The sequence below is a fragment of the Pinus tabuliformis genome, chromosome Q, assembly GCF_031772625.1.
Source record: "Pinus tabuliformis cultivar Carrire ecotype Pingquan chromosome Q, CPIR1, whole genome shotgun sequence".
In the NCBI taxonomy this organism is placed as follows: Eukaryota; Viridiplantae; Streptophyta; class Pinopsida; order Pinales; family Pinaceae; genus Pinus; species Pinus tabuliformis.
In genome coordinates, this window is record NC_142296.1 from 741,424,127 (window position 1) to 741,442,196 (window position 18,070).

Below are 18,070 nucleotides of genomic sequence, written 5' to 3' on the forward strand. Positions count from 1 at the left end.
AAGGAACTCCTTGCACAAATACTTCTCCCAGTTATATTGAACTCCCTTCGCGCACTTGGTAGCCAATGATACTATAGGCACTAGAACTTCGTCTACACAACATTTTCCTATAATTTTTCTGCAAGAATTTGGGCAGCGAACTGCAATGCCTGGTCCTGAATAGAGTAGATAAAATATCTATGAGACTTATTTACAAGACCAAATTCTAATTTCATTTTTCTGCCAACTTCGTTTCTCCACTTTTCCCTCCAAACTGCTTGGCAGGGTCCGCCCCTTTGTATGGCAGCATTGTTATCTGATCAAATTAGCACATTAGTGATCAGGATGGGTTCCCCCAACCATAGGCGCCCATCATGAACCAGTGTGAGAAACTAGTGCACACACACCATGTTGATGATTGATCTATGAAAACGTGGTATGGATAGCATGTGCAGCAACCTAGCCTACTCAACAGCTCTGACCCACTTCATGGTTTCCAACCGCGTAACTCTAGTTTCCTCGTAGTAGATTTTCTTCATATATTTTCTAGTGGCCAAATGAGGGAATCTCTCATGGTCCACGAGATCCCAATCCTCCATCTTTAGCCCTTGAATGTGCACTAAGACTGTGCCTTCAAATTCAACCTGTTTTGGCAACAAGGGGTTGGAGACTTTAAACCTCCCAGAATGGGGGCCTTTTGTAACTTTTTCCTTCCCTTTCCATAGAGGGATATACTCTAGGAGCCGTATGATAGGCTCTCCCTCCTTAGTGTCCAATTCCTCCATGCCTTGGTACGCTTCTTCCTCTAGGCCCACAACTTTCTCTAGCTGCTTATCCTTTTTCTCCTTCAGCTGCACCTATGGGTTCTTCCTCGATGAATGTCTCACCGACATAGGTTTCTTCTGCTTCTCTTTGGTAGCTTATTGCTTTGTCCTAGGTGACCTCGGCATCGTAGGCATAGTGGGCGTACTTTCCATGATTGTTATTTCTGGTGCTGCCGTGTCAGGGACGACAACTTCAAAACTCACGTCTTCTGTGAGATTGTGGCATTCATTTGTGCGAGAATATTCCTCTCGTTAATTTTAGGTAGCGTTGTCAAGATTGGACTAGAAATCAAGTCCTCCCAAAACTTACAATTCATACAATGACAACAAGAGGGTGTAGAGACAATTATGAGAATGAAAAGTGTTCTTCAGCGGACCAACATGCTCAATTTATAGGAGGTTTTGAATTCAAATCTGACTGTTCCCTCCAATTTCTAATAATAAATGTGTCTTTGGCAGCAGATATCCAAATATTTTCAACATAAATTGCACCTATCCACTCCTCTTAATGAAATGTTTTCCATCAAATCATGAATAGTAACTCCAACGGCTACTTTTGGACCCATCTATGTGGTACCATTCTCCATGGCGCAACTCATTCGGCGCAACTTCACTTGTCGCACTCCTGTATTCCATTGTGCAACCTCCCTACTATGATTTTCTCCTCTTCAGGCAGTGTAGTATATAGTCTCGCAATCCCTTGGAACTTCCTAGATTACTAAGACTGTCTTGCTACCATGTAGTCATTGTGCAGGGGTAGGATCCCCTATATATAGCTTTAGCCTACTCTCGTTCACCTTTCCAGGGAATGGTTCCGCATTCATCTTCGCGAGTTGAACTGCGCCACCATCCGTGATCTCCTTAACAACATATGGCCCCAACCAGTGCATCTGAAATTTCCCTGGAAATTTTGTGAACTTGTTGTCATAGAGAAGCACTATGTCATCTATATTAAAAGTGCACAACTTAATATGCCTATCGTGCCATGCTTTCTCGCGTTCCTTTTGCACATGCTGGTGAAATCCTGTAAGAAAGCGGTCCTCTTCTAAGTCCATGATCTGTGCGAGCCGTTCCTCCCGACTCTCGTGATCCTCCATCTTTGTCAAAGCTATAATATGTAAACTCAGCAAAATATACTCCATGGGCATTACTGCTTCAATTTCATAGACTAGCCTAAACGGTGTTTGAATTGTCAACTTCTTGCAGGTCATCCTTTATGACCATATCACTATTGGTACGTGCATATGCCAGTTATTCTTGTATGCGTTGCAGACATTCGTCAACACATTCTCCAAAATTTTATTAAATTCTTCCACAATTCCATTTACCTGTGGGTGATAGGGTGTGCTCTTCTGATGATAAACCTATAATACCTCAAGCATCATGATGATCGTTTCATTCAAGAAATGTGTACCCCTATCATTCATCAATATCTTAGGGCATCCAAGCTATGTTAAGACATATTCAAACAAAAAATTCATAGCGGTGGAAGCTATACAATCCTTCACTTCTTGCATTCTACCCATATGGTTAAATACTCTGTTGCAGTAATGATATACCGTGTACCTGTCTTCTTACCTCGTGGTTGTATTGGATCTATGAAGTCAATGGCCCATTTATCAAATACCTACAATGAAACCTGAGGATTTAAAGGCAACTCATCCCTTCGCGAAGGCTTCCCCATCCTTTGGAAAACAATGCACACCTTGTAGTATGCCTTAGAATCCTTGTGTAATGTCACCCACCATAATCTAGTGCACAAAATCTTCTGCGCGGTCTCTTTTCCTATGTAGTGACCTCCTGCCACTCCTCCATGTGCTTCGGAGACGATACTAGCATGTTCAAACTCTGGAACATACCTTCATAGTATCTCATATGTTCCCATCTTATACAAGTGACCCACAATGACTGAAAAGTTCGCAGCACGAACTACTAACTCTTTCTTTTGCTGAGTAGAATAACCTTTCGGAGTTGTTCCTATTATTAAAAACTAAATGATATCAACAAAATGGTCATCCATGATTTGCACCACAAAGAGATGTGCATATGGAAGTCCTTCTTCCAAACTATTTGGTTCTTTCCGGTTTGAATACTTGACAGATGGTCTGGTCTTGGGTTCAACCTCCCAGACTTCACAATTACTTCAAATTAATATTCCTAAAACATTAGTAACCATCTGTAGATCTCCTGCCCTAGCACAAGCTTATTGACTAGGTACTTCAGCATGGAGTGACCTGTATACATTTTCAATTTTCTACCCAACAAATAATGCCTAAACTTTTGTAGCGCGTAAACCATCACTAGCCCTTTGCGCTCTGAAGTCGAGTAATTCTTCTTAGCCTTGGATAACTTTATGCTTGTGAAGGCTATCGATCATCAATTTCTCCTTCTCCTGCCTGTGTTAATACGAGTCCTAGCATGATACAAGAAGCATCTACATTTCCATGGAATTCCTTCTTCCAGTCTCGAAACACCAAAATAGGCGCAGTCACCATCTTTTCCTTCACGACATCTAGATTGCGCTGACATTCTTCATTCCAAGAAAACATCGCATCCTTTTTCAATATTTTTTCCATCGGCATAGTTATCTGAGCATATGCCTTGATAAACTTTCGGTAGTACCCATTTTGCCCCAATGTCACGTGTAATTGTTTTACATTCCTAGGAGCTTCCAAGTTCACAATCACAGTGATCTATGCAGGGTCCACCATCAATCCCTGCTTACATGATACATGGCCAAGAAAAATTCCAAAGGGTACACATAATATGCACTTTTTCAAGTTCAGTGTGATCTGATAACTTCAACATGTATCCAGCATGAGGAAGAGGCTTGCAACATGGCGCTTTAGTAACCCAAACATAGTCCAATCATCGAAATACACCTCCAAAAATTTATGAATAAACTCTTTGAACATCGCAATCACTACTCTGGAGAAAATTGCAAGCACATTCTTCAATTCAAATGGCATTAACATATATTGAAAGCAACCCCATTCAGTCATGAACGTTGTTTTGCTTCGATGTTCCAGTGCGATATTTATTTGATGATATCCTAAAAATCCATTAGTAAAGGAATAAGCCTCATATTCACCAACATTCTATAACACTTCATCAGTATATGGTGATGGAAACTGACCATGCATGCACGCATTATTCAGCTTTCTTAGATCCATGCATATATGGATTTTGCCTTTCTGTTTCTTCTCCTGGACCACCATTGGGCTTACCCAATCTGATTCCTTTACTGGGTCAATAATACCGGCATCCAACATCGTATCTAGTTCTTGGTGCACCTTCTCTTTATATTTTGGATTTAGTCGATAAGGCCTTTGCTCAAGAGGCTTCACATCCAGCTTCAGCGTAATCTTCATAACACCTAAATCTTCGATGATCCCTTTCAAATATGAGAACTTCGTTGTGAATAAGTCCTGGTACTCACACAGCAGCTCAACAACCTCATCAATCGTATATTCATCCCAATAGTCTCCTATCTTCGCAAACTCAGGCTCTGCTTCAGATCAAATGTTTACTTCTCGAGTTTTCAAAGGCTTTGATATGTCCAGGTTTTCCACCTTCGGTTCCTCGATTTTGCGCTATCCTTCTGTCTCTGGAATGGTAATATTTTGTGGATCTTCTTCTTCTTCTTCAACGGTCACATTATAACATTCCAACACATGGCATCGCTGTGCACTCCAATCTGGCTGAGTCCATTCAATCGATTCCTTTGGTGTTCTGAATATAGCTACTTTTATCTCCTGGAGCACTTCATCAATGCTTTGAAAGCCATCCTCAAAGCTTAAATTTAGTAGAAAACTCTCCTGTAAGATGTCCCATTCAGCTATTCTGTGGCAAAGTTCTGTCTACAAATACCAGTTCATTGGGGTTGTATCCAAGGTATCATAGATGCACCCATTCTGGTTGTGGATCTGTTCCCTAGGCCTTAGTCCATTGTCTCAAATGATCACGCAGATCATCCTTCCCACTTTATTTTTCTATCATTCAAGTATTAGCATACCCAAACCTTAATTTCATCATTCTTCTATATTCTTTCCATCCAATAAACTTCTCCTTGTGCATACCCCACCAATGGGCAGGCATAGCGTGCAGTGCCAACTCTAGTGCCTGGAATCGGTGCTCTTTTGGTACTTCCCTTTCAAATTCATCTAAAAGTAGTTCCACATCAGTCAAACAACCATAATGCGAAAGCTTCCTTACCTCAGTCGAGACACACTGCAGCGACTTGGTCATCATATTGCAATAGAGCATAGATACTTCATGTAACTAATTCTGCCAGTGTTCAAGTTCTTCATTTGAATTTGACATGCAAGTGCTATCCATGTCCCATGCGATTCTTCCATCCGCTATAGGATTGATCCAATCTTCATCGCGCATTGTGATCTTATATATATGATCCAGATCATTGTCACTTTCTACATAGTCGCGAACAAGTTCAGTATAACGTGCTCTTTCTGCAGGGTCTAGTGGCACTACAACCCTCAGTGACTTCCTTTCAAATGTCATCTTCCACTTCTTCAAGTTGATTGCCGCATCCATATCAAAAGCCTAATCAATTCCTAGTAGTGCAAGGTATGGGTTACTATCATTCACTATTTCAATGACCTCAAATTCATCCAACACGCTTGTGCCTCAATGTCCACCGTTACACCATATAAGTGCCCCATCATAGTAATATTTTGTTGATTTTCCATGCGCAGTTGAATAGGAGACCACTGCAGTGCACATCTCCCCATTCTTTCCCATGTCTGGTTAGGTAGGACATTCGCATTAGACCCGAGATCTAGAATTACCTGGTCCATTTTGTATTCTCCTATCTGCGCATTCAACCTCATCTCGCGCCCCGTGTGCTTCTTATGCTTACCGATTTTTGTCACAGTGCACTGCTTAGCGGGAGTCTTCTCTTTATTTTCTCACTTGTCAATTAACTCTTGCAACCCTTCTACCGGTTTCTGACCGCGTAGTAACTTCATGTAGGTCTTCAGAAAAGTAGCTAATACTAAAGATCCACCTCTTGCGTCACACTAGTTTTTGGCATTTTCTCCTGACTTCCTGAGGTGGAGGCCTCAACGAAGTCCTTTTTTTCTTCCATGAAGGTCTCTTTAGCGTGATTGTTAAGCTTATGAAGAAGGAAATAATTTGATACCTTGTTATCTGAATTGAACATTAAAACACAACACTCATTACAAAAACGTTAAAGACAAACATAGATTACAAGCTATGATAACTTTGAGGAAACCCCTTCTTGATTGAATCAATCATATATACATTTAAATAAAGATCCCTTGTATCCATAAAATATGGGTCACTTAGAAAAATAAGATCATCTTCATTTTTTCTGGAAAAAAATTAAATTATGTATATATGTCCACACGAAAAGAATTAGAGTAACGCCTTGTGGAGAATACCAACATTATTCTAAAGGTGAATATGATTGTCACTTGCCCGCTAACACAAACTTTCTAATCAATACTTTTATTAAAAAAATTAAAACTTTACACATTGAAAATGAGTGGATATTTTTACCTTTGGATCTCCATAACTTCACTAATCCCATCTTCCCATACCTTATAGATGAATACGTGCTAGACTCCATAAGAAATCGAAATATCTTCTACTTCCTTAGCTAATATCTTAATAAGATGTAAATATTTTATTTGTTAGTAATATTATTTTTTAAAAGTTAGCACAAATTATCAAACATAATTTCGTATATTATTTGTAAATTCAAGAAAAGGTCATGAATCATTTACATCACACGAAAATTTAATTAACCATTTGTTATCATGAAGAGTGACTCTAAAATTATAACTCTTCCCACATGTGTTGAGGGGTCAAAATAAAGTCCAAGCGCTGAATTACAAAGCTTAGCAAAGGCTTCCAGAGATGGAGTCTCCCCTAGCTGCATTTCAAGGAAGTTCACCGTTACCTCATTATTTACTAATTTTTATTTATTTTTCATTTGTTATTAATTTAATAATGTTTTATTTTCATTTATATCATATAATAATTTTTTTATGGTATTGTTTTCAATTTTTTATTTATATTTTAATATTTTAAATTTTCATTTTATTTTAAAATATCTTTTCTATATTAAATTTAAATACTTTTTACTATAAAAATGATTTTGCAATACTAACTTTTTAAATAGATATTTTTTCCAATTTTAATGTTGCTTAAATTTAATGGGTAGTCTCATTTATAGATGTAATTATTTTTTTCAAGTCATGTTTTTTTATTAATTTTAATTAAAAATTAAACAAGTTTTTTAAAAACTCCAGTTTAAGTTGTTTAATCTGCAGAATTGAGTGTATGAGAGATTTTTCAGAGTGGTGAATCTATATTTTATCTTATTCCAATAAAAAATTCTATTTCATCTATAAATTAAACTAACCAAAATTAATTATTTCATAACTAACTATATATAATACAAATACACTTTACTAAAATATATCTAATTTACTTCTACTTTTAACCCATATATTTCTCTTTAAATTAAACTAACCTAAATTAATTAGGTCATAACTAACTATAACTATATATGATACCAAATACAATTTACTAAAATATATCTAATTTACCTTTGCCTTTTGGTTTTGATTTATGAATCCTTATCCACGGTTTGAAAGTTTGGGAAAAAGTAAAAGTTGTTAAATTTTCCTCCGAGGAATTTGGCCAATTGGTTTAGAAAATTTCGCATCCTCTTTATTTGATAAAATTTGGTTACCATTGTTTGAGAAAAATTGGGTAGTATTAATCCTTAACCAGTGTGTGAGGGTTTGAAGAGAAAATAGTTAAATTTTTTAATGAGGAATTAATTCATCAGCTTCAGTCAAAATAGCAAAGATTTGCGCTTTCCATTGTCAAATGGGTTGATTATGGTAAAGACTCTTATTAGTTCAAAGGAGCAAAGATTGCGCTTTGCATTGTCAAACATGTACATGTTCTTATAGTAAAAAAATGTATTGGTTCAAAATCTTAATTTTAGATGTTTCCAAATTCATTTTTTGTTTGCTTGGAGTAATTGAATTGGTAATGGCCATGGAAATAAAATTTCAACAAACCAAAAATCTTGGATTCAAATTTTGTATAATCTTAAAATGAAAAATTGAATATGATGAAGATATAATGTTATCAAATTTACAACAAAAAAATTCACCATTTTGAAATCAAATCTAATTCTTATAAATAAATATAAACAAATAACTTCATATCTAAAAATAAATTCCATATGTTAAATTATGGTTAATAATATGCTAATGCAGACACAAGAGAAACTAGCATTTCATGGTACTATGAATCCTTCCCACTGGACTTTTTTATTAGATTGCTTAAACAGAGCCTCTTATAAATGGTGATACGGTTCAAATTCTTTGAATAATAAATTGGTATTTACTAATGATAAAAGGAATTTTTCGTAATTGGAAGCAGAAGCTTTAGAAAACTATCCTTCATTTTCAGGTAGCCAATTTCATTGGGCATTTCAACCAAGTTAAATTTCAAATGGTTAATGATTTTATAGTATGTTTTCAATCAGAGTCTTAAATAAAATATATTAATTTTTTATAAGAGTGATAAAATGTATTTTAATAAAAATTAAAAAACTAATATAATATAAATTTTTTAAATGAATTTAAGATTATAAATGAATTTAAGATTTTTTATAATCTTTGGAGCTAAACATTTTAGAAAAATATTTTATGACCCTATGTAAGCACTTTTCAAACATTCATGCCCCTTTGCCTTAAATCTCATTACCATGAGTTTAGACCACACTTTGAAGCAATGAATACAATGAAAATGGAGATTTATTCGAATTTTCAGAATTGCGTTGGGGAAGCGGATCACAAGGTTTTTAGGTTTTTTTAATAGTTATTATAATACTAAAGATGATTATTGATTTATTTTTTGTTTATACAGTTATTAACACAATTATATATAAATTTATAAATTAAATGGTTAATAAATGTTGATAGACATCAATGCATAATATATATCGAAATACTTACTTACTTAATCATATATCTTAAGTTGTTAAAATTTTAGAAAACATAAGAATTAACTAAATTATAACTTTTTTTAAAGTAATGATAAGTATGGTTAAAGATAAAAATAATCAATATACAACTTAAATATACATTTAAGAAAACATGTAACAAATTTTTTGACCATGGAGATTCACCTCACTTAATTATGGACGTTCTTAATTTGTAGGCAAGCCTTGTCATAATACGTGGACCAATACCATGGTCCATCAATACCACATGCTCAAAAAGCCATAACTCCTTTTATATGACTTCATATTATATTTTTTTTAATTAATGAATTCAATTAAAAGGGGAAAGAAAGATAGAAAATGAAAGGATGGACATGTTTAATTACACACAAAAAACAATTTTGTATTGCAACTTTGGTTTCAATTACTATACAATTATATAACTGATCTTAGATCCAACTGCTTGTAACCTTCCAAATTCTCAATTACCTTCAAAACTCAACATCTAAACATTATCTTCCAAGTCCCTCCCTTAATGTTTACATGCCAAATATAAAAATAACACAAATTACTTATAAGTCACATCTTATCTGATATGGTCTCCACTAACACTTCTACCCACTCTGATGACTCAAACACCACCCTCTTTCTCCACCACAATATTTGAGCTTCCAATTGACTCATTCGAGTCCCATCTTGTCTCATATGGTCTTCACTAACACTTTTCTCCACTTTGAAGTCTGATGGACAACATTCTTTCTCCACCACAACATTCATTCGAGCTTCCACTTGACTCATTTGAGTTACCACTATCTCGGACCATTGTTCGCGAGGTTGTAAGATAAACAATATTAACAAATGCAGGCTCATTGGGGCTTCCACCATAAGAGTTGACAAGTAATGAACCACTCTATGGATCTAACAGCATTTGTCGAATATTTTCTTTCACCCATCCATCAATTACTAGAAAGACAGTCTCAACACTGAATATGTTCAAAAGTTGATGAAACAACTTGACCTGTCTCACACATATAAATATAATGAATTAAAGCTTCGATCCTATAATGAAATATATTCATAATTAAATCAATATTAGGTTCATAGGCTTCGGAAACTACTGATTTAATTATGTTAGTTTGTTTATTAATTGGCTCTACACTTTTAATTTTACAAAAGACAATAAATGACACAAAATAAAATCGCTAAATTCTATAAAGACAACGACACTTTATACACCTGTGCAAACTACTATGCAATGAATCCAAGCACAACTTGATCATGTGGCTTCATTTTGGCAACATGGATTACAAAGGATAATGACATACTATGAGCTGTAGAAAATTGTAATTCTCCCCTTGAAAAAATGATTGGAGCTGATATCCGAGGGCCATTGACGAATTGGGCAACTACCTGTAAACTACCTGTTAAGACAATAAACTCTTTTGTGCGACCTTCCATGATTGGTAAGACTTGTACCATAATCAAATGGGTGGTTGCCCCCTTGAGGTTCCTCAACTAGGCAACTATATTTCCCCACGAAATCTACGCAAGAAGCAGTTTTCCAAAGTGATCTGTTGGTGATGCAGGATGATCTTCGTCCCATTGTATTTTGACTCTAGAAGAAGCAGTTTTCCAAAGTGATCTGTTGGTGATGCAGGATGATCTTCGTCCCATTGTATTTTGACTCTAGAAGAAGCAGTTTTCCAAAGTGATCTGTTGGTGATGCAGGATGATCTTCGTCCCATTGTATTTTGACTCTAGAAAAGATTTTATGATTGGAATTCTTTATCAGTGTTTTATTCCTAGTGTCCACATCTCTCATTACTTGGCGATACTCTTCTTGTTTGTTGTCATTCGTTCCGCCTCTTTGGTCGACCTACAAATTGCATTATAACTGATTTCTGGAATAGTGATGCTAACCATTATACTCATTATAACGCATCTGAACGCGTTGCCAAATCTCCATGAATTTTAATGTCAGGTGAGTCTACATTTTTGAAGAAGGAATTTGATCAAGCTCATTGATAATCCCTCTCGCATCCACGATATCTCTCTGGTTGCTATCAAAAACATCCAAGGGACAAACGAAACAAATCCATACAGATAATTGATTTAGAATTTTTGGGAATCGTAGAGCTGCTAGACCCCTACAACATACATATTTATACATTGGCCATTCCTTACTTTGACCTCTCTAGTAGTCTGGCCAAGGCTTTGTATATACGCACTGGCTCCAATAACGACGCAGATACCACATCTCTTCCACCTATGGTCCCCTATCAAATAGAGTCGAGCGCCTCTCCCCTTATCCTCCATGGCTTCACTAATTTGCATAGATCTGATGCTGAGATCTGATGCAGAGGGCCTCTGCCAAATTTGCGTTGAGTTGTATCGATGTTTGTTGAGGGAGGAGATCATTCAAGGCCTTGCAAACGAAGCACAGTCAACAACTAACACACCGGCACACGCATTCGTTGTCTGCAAGTTGATCAATGATTCAGACACTACACATACACACAGGCATATAGAGAAATAAGTTATAAACCTTACAAAAACTCTTCAATTTCACACAAATGAAAACTAAACACCCTCACACGGTTAAACTATGTACAGGAGTTAATTCTCAGTTATTTAAGACGTTCTCATTTTCCTGGGCTTTCCTTGATAGAGCCTATACAAGGTCTGATACCAAGATAGAAATTGAGAGAGTCAAGCTTATACAATTTTTGATACCAAGATAAAAATTGAAAATGCATATATGTTTATATAGATGACAGACATAAAATAATTTTTTATTGCATTTTTTTTCAATTACAATATATTTATATAGTTGATGTCAGATCCAAAAACTTCAAACTTCAGAAATAAGAGTTTTAAAAATCTCAAAACTATTTCTTACAAATTTCAAACCAATTCCAAAATCAACATGGAAACATTATCTTCCCAGTTAAAATGCACAATTACTTTCAAAATAAATCTTAAGCTTTCATCCATATAAACTAGTAAAATATTCTAAAATAAAAAAGTTATTTCATTATAGTAAACTATTAAAAATATTTTAAAATAAAAAACTATTCCGAAAATAAACATTCCTATCACAATATAATTAAGAAAAATATCAAATATATAGAAAATAGATAATTTTATCTGGCCTTTCTTTTTTCCTTCCTTGTAATTCTATTTGTAAATATTTATAACATGATTAAAAATAATGTTTAAAAAATGTTGGTTTTTTTGAATTTAAGAATTCTAGCTTTCTATTTTCTAAAATTTTGATGATTGTTTTTAGTTATTGATAAGATGTATACTCCGGCTTTCAATTATAGGTCCATATCCAATCGAATTCGAGCTCCAACATGGTAACTATGCATTATTATAGTGTAGATGGCAACTTGGTATTTCGGATGGTTCTCGCTCATATTCCCTCCTCCTAAGAGGTGCGAAACTCTCCAATAAGTATGCTAGTGAAACTCTCCAATAAGTATGCTAGTGATTCTGTGGATTCAACAGTTGCTGAAGTATTACAAGTTGATTACGCAATCGTAGGTATTGGTGAAATTAACACAAAGAGCTTTTAAACACAAGTAAGACTATTTGCGAATGATTCCAAACATCAAATTTTTTTTACAAAATATACACGCTATACTCTATTTCTATAATTTTAGCATTACAACATTGTTACACTTTGCAATTGCTATCAATTATAATGCTATACTCTTAGAAAACCATTTGAAATTATCTTCCCAAAGCTTTGTAGTGCACTGAAGTAGCAACACTATGGTTATGGTTTACAGGAAGCATGAAATACATGAGTGCTGGCCTGCTTCCCCATGGCAAATGCAAATGTAACGGAGAGTAGTTCTGTGACATATGATAGAATGGGTGGAGCACACAATGCTCTGATACCACATGAAAGAGACAGAGCAGGGCAGTGCTCCGATACTAATTGAAAGTCACAGAGCACAACGCTCAGATACAAAACAATACAGACCAGCTACGGCTGCTAAATATTAAAACGACATCATTTACATAACAGTGAAACGAGAAAGCAGCAGCTACAGCTCCATACAAGTACTCAGACGCACTCAGACTATGCGTCCCTACTCTCTACCATGTTCTATCATAGCTCAACTGTATTTATACAAAACTATTAAGTCGATTAAGCCCTCTTCAAGCTCGAAGGGTCATGGCAGTGAGTATGGTGGTGGTGCTTTTTCGATGGAGAGCAAGCCACGGCGGTGAGGCGGTGTTTGACCCATTGTCAGTTATTTGATATGGGGTCATAATTAATTTCCAACACTCCCCCTTAATTATGACCGACAACGTAACCTCGATAAAACTTAAACATGCCTGCTGATCTAAGTCTCAGCTAGGCTTACAATGATTCAAAACTTTGACATCAACTCTTGTGCTGGATTTCTTTTTCCTTTTCTTTCACATCATGTATCCTCTAAATTGGTTCACCTTTGTCTTTCAGTTTCTTCATTTGTTGTTGCAGCGCTACCAAAACATAAAAAATCATTTCAGGGTGTCCATGGACGTCCTTTACCTCTTCAAAAATATGTTTGTATGTGGACCACTGCCACATGTCATCTTCTATAGTTTGTTCTTCATCATCAATCTTCTCGTTATTATTTTGCTACAACATAAGTTCATAATAAAATTTAATCTCTTCAGGGCTCCAATACATGAAAATTTCATTTTCATTTTCAATATCATCCATATTGTCTTCAATACTCATACCTGCAATTTCTATGCAGGCATCATCAATACATGGTTTTTCAAACCATGCTTCAAGAAACTTTAATTCTTCTTCATGTTTTGTTGCTTCATCTCGGTTGCTTCTAACATCTGCACACACAATCATTTTTCAATTTATATGGAAAAACATTTTGAGACATGAAAATTTCATTTTCATTTTCAATATCATCCATATTGTCTTCAATATTCATATAGTCGCAATTTCTATGCAGGCATCATCAATACATGGTTTTTCAAGCCATGCTTCAAGAAACTTTAATTATTCTTCATGTTTTGTTGCTTCATCTCGGTTGCTTTTAACATTTGCAGACACAAAATCATTTTCCAGTTTATATGAAAAAACATTTTGAGAACCATATTGGTTCTGTTCATTTTGCTCTCGACTGAGCTTTCTCCTCTTCTTCCTTCGTTAACTCTGTGGATGCCTCATAATCTTGAGTCGCCACCTTTGCTTCTGCAAATAGGTTTTCTTCCATCTGGTTTTCAAAAACAAGTGGGTTTCTCTCACCAAATAATAGTCTATCAATAAGATGTTTATGTTGCATCATCTCCAACCACTCGTCACGAGTTAATTGTCTTCATCAAATTTAACATCAACGATTTCAATTGCTGGATCCACTGAACCAAATGCTTCTCCATTGGCAACATTATCTATGCCAAAATGAGCTAACACACCATCAACATTGTGATCCACTTTCAAGTGAGATTCACAAAATCCTTCATCCCTCTGTAGATTCACCGCTACAAATCCATCTTCATTCTCATCTTCAAGCACTGCTACAACAGGCTGAACAAGGCTGTTGTCTTTGACTTCTTTACTCCCCTTGCACCAAACTCTGCTTCGAGGATCTTCTATGCTTCATTGGAAGTTGTAGCGTCTGCTACCTTGCACAAAAATTTCTCATCCAATCCTTGTTTTATAAAATTTAATGTTAAATCATCACATACTTCATCAATGGGGTTATTAGACCAACGTTCAATTAAATCTTTAGCTCAAAGAAAAGTAAGCATTCTAATAACCCACACATCAACACTACACCAATCGCCTTTAATTTTGTCTGTATTTTCTACTAGACTTCTCAACCACTTTGCTTTTCCCATTAGAACACCACTTTGCTTTTCCCATTAAAACACCACTTTGCTTTTCCCATTAAAACACCACTTTGCTTTTCCACGCTCTTTAACACACTGTCACTTCCAAACTCAAAGCTTCTTGCCTTTGCCTTCTTTATCTACCTTTGCCTTCTTTATCCAGTTGGCAAAACTTTGATTCTGACGCTGGCAATTTCACAAATGGGTTGAACACTTTAATGAGTGCCACAGTTCCACGTTGCAAAAGATTAAATCACGACTTCATATTCAACTAGTGGGTGCATCCTCCACGACAGCTGATGCTCACTCAAGTTACAGTCTCACAAACAAATAAACAAGCGCCAACCCAAAAAAAAGTTCAAAAGCTTCGCTGAAGGAAATGTGTCAATCATCCAAATCAAGGAACACCATCGAACATAAACAGCAATCACTGCTCTATAGCACCTCGTGCACTACAATAGTAACCACACACAAGTTACGCAAGACTCGATTTAGAGTGACAAAGAATATGCCTCAACACTTCTTCTCTGCCATGTGGCTGTAGTTCTACAGGCTCACGGTTCTCTTATCAAGAAGAGTGTTACAAAGTGGCTATCTAGCTTTTCTTAATTCAATATAAGCATATGAATCCGCATATATTTCACCGATTGCAATTATGTAGAATTATGATTTTGTTTAGAAAAGTAGAGCTTAGAAAATAATAGAAAGTCAGAGCGGCTCACAATACTGGTGGTTGTGACTTATGGCAAAGACCTCTAGCGGGCCTTCTCCTCTTCTGTGTTGCCGCTGGAACCCTTGGGGCTGTGCCTCAACCTTGCTACTAAACTCTTCAACGAAGTCTTCAATTCTACAGGTTTGCAGCGGCCACACTAGCTTGACTACGACGGCTCGTTCTGATTCCTTATTCTTTAAGGCGACAATTAAAACTGAAAAAACTGATGTCTTGGTCCCTGATTACGACTGGGGCCGCGGTACTTCTTTCAACGACACCTTCTCCAGACGGCTAAACTTGCATCTCTCTTCACTGGCAAGCTTCAATGCCAAACGTCATTGGCACTGCTGGAAGCTCTGCACTGCAACAGTAACCTCATAAACAACTTCCATTGAAATCGTGGAATTTTCAAGCAACTTCATTCAATCAGTCCTCAACTTTGTTGCTGCGAGGGCCATTTCTGACTTTGTGGAGCACTGGAGATTTTTTCCCTCCACTATGACTGAGTAGAGGCAGCTCTGTTCCCAATTGACACCAGTGTTGGCAACAATATACTCTCACACCACAGATCAGTAAGCATTCTGCTTCTTTTCCTTCACTTTCAGACCGTGACAGTGAGCTACAATTGTAATACGCTCAATTACTCTGGCTCTCATACCAATTTACAGAACGGGCAGAGCACACAATGCTCTGATACCAATTGAAAGAAATTCAGTACACAGCTACAGCTGGTAACTAAACCTAAAACGACACATGAATTAACAGAACATGAAGCAGCTACGGCTGCGTACAATTCGGACTGTACGTCCGGACTCTCTGCAGCAAACTACTACCTTTTAGTCCATAGATAATTTGATACTCAGAGAAATTTCGAAAGAACATTATAAATCTACCAACATACAACAATGTAAATCAAAGATTTTCTTTTTTCTTGCGTAATGACTAGGCTTTTCTCAAGTATTGTTCATCAGATTTCTAACCAGTTTTTGCTTCAAGAATTTAAAACTTTAAATTTTTAAATAAGACAACAGTAAATTCACACCTCGCTAGCATCCGACTAACGGCAACTTAGACAGTCAACCACACAAAAAATCTTCAGCTGCCCTTTTCGGCTCAATCCACAATACCTCAATATGGCGAGCGGCTCTGCAATCCGGTGCAGAATTTACATATACAGCCACTGTTCCATTTACGCTTTTCCTTCTTCTTCCAAGGGTGCTAGTTGCAGGGTGAGGGACAATAATATCTTGAAGAATATGAGGTCGACCGAGAATATAAATATTCGATGGATTCTATTAAGAAATCAATACAAATCGCAGGCGCCTCCAAATTTGGAGCAGTCCTCCCCACACAAAGCAGTGATAAGTGACCCTCACACAGGGCCACGCTATACAGAATTTACTTTTGAAAAGCTGCAGAGCATAGCCAGTTATGCCATGATTTGAAAAAATCACACAACATGTTCTCTAAAAATTAGAGCATCAGCTTGATGTAAATTCCACTCATAACCAGACCCCCTTTCACCAAACCGGTCACTACAAACTTCACTGGCTCTTCAAACGAGTGATGAGCCACAATATAAGCTTCTATAGTTTCTTTTCATAAGATGGCAGCTTCAGAACTAATCAATCGATGGACTCTTATATACTCCACTTACAGAACTTACCTATTGCTCATACCTCAGCCGCTTCACACCACAATATTTTATGGTGTTCTCACACACTCACTGCATCTCAGACCCACGGGAATTGACCTCAAGGCTCACTGTATCAAGCATTGACTCACGCACACAGGTAGCTCATTCCTTAGTTCCTACTTCACGCTAGCTCGCACTAGCTTACACTCCAACCACACCATGACTTCACCACAACTCTACTGCGACAGAGTAGGGAGGTTTTATCTTCATACAATCTTCTCTTCACATTAAGAAAGAACGGGGCTGCGAAGTTACTGTGGCTGGTGGTTGTTCACGAAGCAATGACCATCTCTTTCTGCAAATGATTCCTTCAACAATTCTTTGCTCGTCTGGATCTGATACCAATTGATAGAATGGGCAGAGCACACAATGCTCTGATACCACATGAAAGAAACAGAGCAGGGTAGCGCCCTGATACTAATTGAAAGCCACAGAGCACAACGCTCAGATACAAAACAAGACAAACCAGCTACTGCTGCTAAATATTAAAACAACGTCATTTACATAACAGTGAAACCAGAAAGCAGCAGCTACAGCTGCATGCAAGTACTTGGACGCACTCGGACTATGCGTCCCGACTCTCTACCATGTTCTATCTTAGCTCAACTGTATTTATACAAAACTATTAGGTTGGTTAAACCCTCTTCAGGCTCGACCTGTTGGGTATTTTTGATGCAAAATACCAAAAACAAACAATATGTTTACCACAAAGGCAATGCTCTATTTACTCTGTCCAGGATCTTTTGACAGAGAACCTCTTAAAAACAAAATGACTCAGATGACACCATTAAACTGACACAAAGCATTTCTATTGAAAAATATATTGCCTCATACATATTCATCCTCTATTACTGAGAGGGATTCACCACTGTAAAATCCTTTTTATATTCACTGCTGTGAAAAACAACTTACTGCTGTAGTAAAAGTTTACATAAGTTTACTGCTGTAAAAAAAAAATTACACAGGCTTACAAAAATTCGCTCATGGATTTTACA